Source organism: Leptidea sinapis, chromosome 45 (assembly GCF_905404315.1).
Source record: "Leptidea sinapis chromosome 45, ilLepSina1.1, whole genome shotgun sequence".
Lineage (NCBI taxonomy): Eukaryota > Metazoa > Arthropoda > Insecta > Lepidoptera > Pieridae > Leptidea > Leptidea sinapis.
The window spans coordinates 8,738,921-8,746,420 of record NC_066309.1 but is presented as its reverse complement, the minus strand read 5'-3'; the positions used below and the strand labels follow the sequence as shown (position 1 = coordinate 8,746,420).

The 7,500-nt window shown below is 49.1% G+C and overlaps 3 non-coding genes across 3 annotated transcripts in view; all 3 read right to left on the bottom strand.

The window, feature by feature from the left end:
- LOC126977702 (large subunit ribosomal RNA) overlaps positions 1–2,022 on the bottom strand; it is a 3,975-nt gene extending 1,953 nt beyond the window's left edge. Inside the window, exon 1 of the ribosomal RNA XR_007732373.1 lies at positions 1–2,022. This exon is cut by the window's left edge and continues 1,953 nt beyond it. This is a non-coding gene — a ribosomal RNA (large subunit ribosomal RNA).
- Positions 2,023–2,561: 539 nt separating this feature from the next.
- LOC126977568 (5.8S ribosomal RNA) lies at positions 2,562–2,718 on the bottom strand. Its single transcript, XR_007732241.1, has one exon. It is a non-coding gene; the product is annotated as a 5.8S ribosomal RNA (ribosomal RNA).
- A 376-nt stretch (positions 2,719–3,094) lies between these two features.
- Positions 3,095–4,999, bottom strand: LOC126977665 (small subunit ribosomal RNA). Its single transcript, XR_007732340.1, has one exon. It is a non-coding gene; the product is annotated as a small subunit ribosomal RNA (ribosomal RNA).
- Between the last annotated feature and the right edge of the window lie 2,501 nt (positions 5,000–7,500).

The following is a 7,500-nucleotide window of genomic DNA, read 5'->3' as shown; positions in this document are numbered from 1 at the left end:
TGAGAAACGAGAGAACGATTATTGAAACGGTTCCGCTGCCGGGTTCCGGAATAGGAACCGGATTCCCTTTCGCTCAAAGGGCGTTATTTATCATATACACAAAATATATATAAACACGCCGCATCGACATAAGATCTCTCCTTGAGCTTAGGATCGACTGACTCGCGAGCAACTACTGTTCACGCGAAACCCTTCTCCACGTCAGTCCTCCAGGGCCTCGCTGGAGTATTTGCTACTACCACCAAGATCTGCACCGACGGAGGCTCCAGGCGGGCTCACGCCCAGACCCTTCTGCGCACTCCGCCGCGCACGTCCTACTCGTTACGGCATAATACGCGTGCGCTTTGACACGCACGCGCCGATTGCCGGTAACGGTAGTGTATAGGCAAAACGCTTCAGCGCCATCCATTTTCAGGGCTGGTCGCTTCGGCAGGTGAGTCGTTGCACACTCCTTAGCGGATTCCGACTTCCATGGCCACCGTCCTGCTGTCATGAGCGACCAACGCCTTTCATGGTGTCCCATGAGCGTTTTTTAGGCGCCTTAACACTACGTTTGGTTCATCCCACAGCGCCAGTTCTGCTTACCAAAATTGGCCCACTTGGCACCGTCATCAGATCTCCGGCTTCATCGTTCGAGTAAGCCGGAGTTCTCACCCATTTAAAGTTTGAGAATAGGTTGAGGTCGTTTCGGCCCCAATGCCTCTAATCATTCGCTTTACCGGATGAGACTGTTACGAGTCGACGCCAGCTATCCTGAGGGAAACTTCGGACGGAACCAGCTACTAGATGGTTCGATTAGTCTTTCGCCCCTATACCCAGTTCCGACGATCGATTTGCACGTCAGAATCGCTACGGTCCTCCATCAGGGTTTCCCCTGACTTCGACCTGACCAGGCATAGTTCACCATCTTTCGGGTCCCAGCATCTGTGCTCAGAGCGCGCCCGCATTCGCTGATTGGAAACGAGACGCCTCGGGAGTGCGAGAGATCGATTTTTGACGACCGACGCTCCATCCTCCCTGAGCGCGCGACAAGCGCGCGCCTTCACTTTCGTTGCGCCTTTCAGTTTTGTCTGTTTGAATTCATAACTCAATGACTCGCACACATGCTAGACTCCTTGGTCCGTGTTTCAAGACGGGTCCTGCGAGTGCCCGAAACAGTAACATCGCCGACTGATACGCGCACAGTCCGAGACTACACGGCTGCGACGACAGCGGCGTCGCGTCAGCATCCGCACAAGGGCAGGATGTCGACGACGACTCTCGCTCGCGTCGGGCCGGACGCGTCCCCGGATGGAGACGCGTGCGCGTTTCATGACAAGTACCGTCCGCCGCCGGCCGGCGATCGTCACGGTCGGACGGCTGTGCGCGTGAACGCGCAGCCGCCCGGCTCCCGGACAACGCTTAGGCCGAACAGACGAACGGGTCGCGATGCATAATGTGTACTAAGAGAGAAGTGCACGCCGTCCGGGTGCGTCAACGGCGGCGACCGGTGAACGCGAGCACGAGTCTCGCGCACATCGCGGCACGCCGCCGTACGCCCCGGAGTGACGATGAATCTCTCCGTTCGTTCATTCGAGTTTCGCAGGTTTACCCCTGAACGGTTTCACGTACTCTTGAACTCTCTCTTCAAAGTTCTTTTCAACTTTCCCTCACGGTACTTGTTCGCTATCGGTCTCGCGGTTATATTTAGCCTTAGATGGAGTTTACCACCCACTTAGGGCTGCACTCTCAAGCAACCCGACTCTGAGGAGAGTCCCTCTCGCGGACTCGCTCCGTCGCTACGGGCCTGGCACCCTCTATGGGAAAACGGCCCCGTTCAAGACGAACTTGGACGGGAGCGGCGACCGCGAGAAAGCGGAACCTCCCTAACACCACATGTCCCGCGACCGTGACGACCGCGGGATTCGGCGCTGGGCTTATCCCTGTTCGCTCGCCGCTACTGAGGGAATCCTGGTTAGTTTCTTTTCCTCCGCTTACTAATATGCTTAAATTCGGCGGGTGATCCTCCCTGATCTGAGGCCAACGATAAAAAGTATGAGGCAGACACGATATCCGTCAGCGCAGCGACACCGTCGTGCGCGCGCCGCCAATAAGTCTCAACGACGTATCGTCGACCCGCGCACGTACCGCGATCGAAGCGCCCTTCGGACGTCGAGTCCGCCTACTCGTTTGCACGCTCACGTCGGGCCGAAATAACACGTGCAGCGCACGGGACGCGAACCGAAGGCGCAGCCACGCACGCCGTTCACATAGAGAGCTCTGCATAGATTAATTAAAATTAATCACGAGATATCCGCGTGTGACAGCGAACGAGCGCGCCCCGGTACCGCGCCCGTCTCCGTGACCCACGTCGGGCGTGAGGCGGAGACGGCGTTGCACGCGAGCAGCACCACGCGTTGCGGCTTATTTTACATTTTCGAACGGATCGAGCGGGCCCCGGAAAACCGGCGGGGTTTACCCGAGCCCGGCCCGAAGACCGTCACTCGTTTTACACGTTTTTTAGGCGCGCAAACAGTGTTGTCAGCATACAGCGACGGCGTCGTCGTATTCTTTTATGCAGCCGGCCCTCAGACAGGAGTGGTCCTGGATATTTCTCCACGGACCGCAATGTGCGTTCGAAATGTCGATGTTCAAATGTGTCCTGCAGTTCACACTATGACGCGCAGTTAACTGCGTTCTTCATCGACCCGCGAGCCAAGTGATCCACCGTTCAGGGTAATAGTTTTTTATATTTAGAAAATACGTGAACGATCTCTGTGTGTAACAAAATATTATGTGACGCACGCATTGCGCGTACGTCGTGATCTCGACTCGCTTCGCACTCGACATGAGCGCGTCGCGAGACGCACGCGCGTCGCGTACATGCGAACCGCGCCCGCCGAAGCGTCGTGCCGGAGACGTCGTGCCGGACACCCCCCACATGCGGCGGGAGATGTCAGCGCGCGCGCGGCAAACGCGACAACGTAGCACAGAGAGCACATCGCGAGCGCGAAAATAATCAGTGATTGACACGTGATTGAAGTTATCATCGTCAACAGTCGGCTGTGAGCGAAGCGTGTCGGCGACAACGCTCGCGCACGCGACCGTTACACGTTAATGATCCTTCCGCAGGTTCCCCTACGGAAACCTTGTTACGACTTTTACTTCCTCTAAATGATCAAGTTTGGTCAACTTCCCAGCAACGCCGACGGCCGCGAAGCCACCGCGTGTCGGTCCGAAGACCTCACTAAATCATTCAATCGGTAGTAGCGACGGGCGGTGTGTACAAAGGGCAGGGACGTAATCAACGCGAGCTTATGACTCGCGCTTACTAGGAATTCCTCGTTTATGGGGGATAATTGCAAACCCCAATCCCCAGCACGAAGGAGTTTCAACGGGTTGCCCGGGCCTCTAGGCCAGGGAGAACATGTTGATTCCTTCAGTGTAGCGCGCGTGCGGCCCAGGACATCTAAGGGCATCACAGACCTGTTATTGCTCAATCTCGTGCGGCTCGAAGCCGCCGGTCCCTCTAAGAAGAATTTTAATACGCCGCCAGTGAGTTGCGCGACCCTGAAGCCGCGCACACCTAAATGACGACGCCTATTTAGCAGGCTAGAGTCTCGTTCGTTACCGGAATTAACCAGACAAATCGCTCCACCAACTAAGAACGGCCATGCACCACCACCCACCGAATCAAGAAAGAGCTGTTAATCTGTCAATCCTTCCGGTGTCCGGGCCTGGTGAGATTTCTCGTGTTGAGTCAAATTAAGCCGCAGGCTCCACTCCTGGTGGTGCCCTTCCGTCAATTCCTTTAAGTTTCAGCTTTGCAACCATACTCCCCCCGGAGTCCAAAATCTTTGGTTTCCCGGAAGCTGCCCGCCGAGCCATTGTAGTAACGTCGGCGGATCGCTAGATGACATATTTACGGTTAGAACTAGGGCGGTATCTAATCGCCTTCGAACCTCTAACTTTCGTTCTTGATTGATGAAAACACCTTTGGCAAATGCTTTCGCTGATGTTCGTCTTGCGACGATCCAAGAATTTCACCTCTAACGTCGCAATACGAATGCCCCCAGTTATCCCTATTAATCATTACCTCGGAGTTCTGAAAACCAACAAAATAGAACCGAGATCATATTCTATTATTCCATGCACGAAATATTCAAGCGGCATTTTGAGCCCGCTTTGAGCACTCTAATTTGTTCAAAGTAAAATTGTCGGCCCATCTCGACACTCACTGAAGAGCACCGCGATAGGATTTTGATATTGAACCGGCGTTTTACCGCCGGCTCACCGACGATATGCTCCGCAGACGTGTCAGTATCACCGCGGATGCGATGCACCGACAGCGCGGCGCACAAATGCAACTACGAGCTTTTTAACCGCAACAATTTTAGTATACGCTATTGGAGCTGGAATTACCGCGGCTGCTGGCACCAGACTTGCCCTCCAATTGTTCCTCGTTAAAATATTTAAAGTGTACTCATTCCGATTACGAGGCCTCGTAAGAGTCCCGTATCGTTATTTTTCGTCACTACCTCCCCGTGCCGGGAGTGGGTAATTTGCGCGCCTGCTGCCTTCCTTGGATGTGGTAGCCGTTTCTCAGGCTCCCTCTCCGGAATCGAACCCTGATTCCCCGTTACCCGTGACAACCATGGTAGTCGCAGAAACTACCATCGAAAGTTGATAAGGCAGACATTTGAAAGATGCGTCGCCGGTACTGGACCATGCGATCGGCAAAAGTTATCCAGATTCATCAAAATTAACGACTTCGGACGCGAGGCCCTCCGTCGATTGGTTTTGATCTAATAAAAGCACTCATCCCATCACTGGTCAGAGCTCTGATTGCATGTATTAGCTCTAGAATTACCACAGTTATCCAAGTAACTGAGTAAGATCTAAGGAACCAAAACTGATATATTGAGCCATTCGCGGTATCGCCTTAATACGGCTTGCACTGAGACATGCATGGCTTAATCTTTGAGACAAGCATATAACTACTGGCAGGATCAACCAGGGAGCTGCTGCAAACAACGATTGTTGTCGCGCTCAGCGCGTCATGCGTCGCGATCTCCCCTTAGGGCGTCGCGACTATGACATCTTGAACATATCGTGAGATATCCGTTCGCGCACTGTATACTATATATCTCAAAGGCATACGGTGCGCGTTGAACGAATCATAAATCGGCGATGGGCCGATTGTATGTTATGAAAGTTCAGTAACGAGAGTCCCTTCGGGTAATAATAAAAATGATGACACGCAATAGAAGCGGTATCAACGTATTAATATCGGTACACGTCGTGATCACAAATCGGATCGACGCCCGGTGCTTGAGAGGAGCGTGAACGTCTCGCACGCGTGAAATGCGCGACGCGTTCCGGCTTGCGGGCCCTCACGTTAAAAATCTTAACAGAGGGAAACCGTCGAAGCCCAGTCGGCGTCTTGGTGCGCGCAAAAAATTTACACGATCGCTTTCAACGTGACGAGGATCGCCGCAGCGTATGATACTGTAGAGAGAGTGAAGAGAGGAATTATGAGAAACGAAATCACAAAAAACCTTTCAAATCACCAAATCAAATATCATCCGCATAGGGAAACTCGAAAACGCTCGATCGACACAGCGCGGTGAGTCTGTCTCATTTTTTATATTGTAAAAAAAGAACATATAAAACAACGCGCGACACAAACACAGACACAGACACACCAGCTCTCTGCCCCGAGAGTACCAACAACCGTATTGTTATTATATCATCGTCGTTATCATCGCGCGCATTCACAAACTTACTCAAATATAAATATATATTAAATAAAATATGAATGACGATGACGACGACGAGAATAATAAAACAGCAGCAGTTGTTGTGGCTGGGGGTGGTTGGTGTTGTGCGCGTTTTTGTATTTTTGTCGCGTGCGTTTTTCACTCTTTTTACAAGAAAAAACTTGAGCGGCGTTGAATTCGGCGTCGCGAACCGTTCGCTACGGACTCGACTCTCGACGCCGACTGCCGTATGTGTGGTGCACGCGAACGATATGAACGTGTAAACTCTCTGATATGTGAATAAAGTGATTTTGATTTGATTTTACTATTTATTAATAACATAATATTGAATATGCATTGCGGCTTCGAAGAAAAAATCGTTTTTTTTTTTTTTTTTTTTTTTTTTTTTTTTTTTTTTTTTTTTTTTTTTTTTTTTTTTTTTTTACTTTATTAATAACGAGTACGATAATGTTCAGTAATAAACGCGCGACACGTACATTTCATTTTCCCTCCGAAACCAAATAAAAAACCTCCAAAAAAAAATATATTTCAAATCAAATCAAAATTCTTATCATACATCAATCTTACTCACCCAAACTAAACATGTAAACGTCTAAACGCAGCACGAGACGAGCCAGCTACTTGATACTACCTAAGACAAGAACAAATTACGGCAAGCGTATGTTTATTTACGAGGGCGCACCACTTTTTAATAGTCTACCTTCATCTCTCAAAAAGATTAGGTCACTAAAAACATTTAAACGTGACCTATCAGACTATATTGTTTCAAAGTTTTTATAAAACACATGTCTGAAATTGTTTGTTATGTGACAGTGCCCTGTAAAAGTGTGTAATCTTAAATTTTGTGAAGAAGAATAAGTACTATAATGTGTAACATGTATGTACTGAACATCTAAAGAACGGCGGATAAATTATTACATCATATTTTTATGTTCTCATGTAAGTGACAATATTATGTTTTTAATGAGAAATAAATATCTTTAAACGTAATTCTTTCTTACTTACTTACTTACTTACCTATTTACTTACTTACTTAGTTGCTTACTTACTTACTTACGTACTTACTTACTTACTTACTTAATCACATTCGTTTTTCGCGATTTTCAGCAAAACGGTAGGTAAGTTTTATCATAAAAGTATCTCGGACAAAAATTGTAGATCGTAAAATTATCCATTAAAAATGTATCAATACTTAGTGTTAGATTCAAAAAGTTAGTTTCCACGCCACCTATGAGGTAGTAGTGTACTTAGCGCGTTTTTATAAGTTTTTGAATAGTTATTATCTCAGAAACGGTGGCTCGTAGGAAAAAAAGTATCGGTACATTTTTTATAGATAATTTTATCACCTACACTTTTTCTCGTAGGTATTTTTATGATAAATTAATAATTAATAATTTATTTTATTTAATTAAAAAAAAAAAACGGACAGAACATGCAATTATTAGGGGACACGAATATTGGTCAAAAACTATAATGTTCTGGTGTACAAGGAACAAGAGAAAAGATGGAGACCGGCAGGGAGCGCCGCGCTCCTCGCGCTCGGCGGTACTCGTTATTGGAGAAAACAAGTAAGTGAGATATCCGTCCGGGGAGACCGGCAGGGAGCGCCGCGCTCCTCGCGCTAGGCGGTACTCGCTATTGAGGAATCGACCGTACCCGCTATTGGGGCCGATCGTACTCGCTTTTGGAATTTGCGCAGCGCGCCCAACACCACCGGAGCCGCCGCCGCCGCCGCCGACGG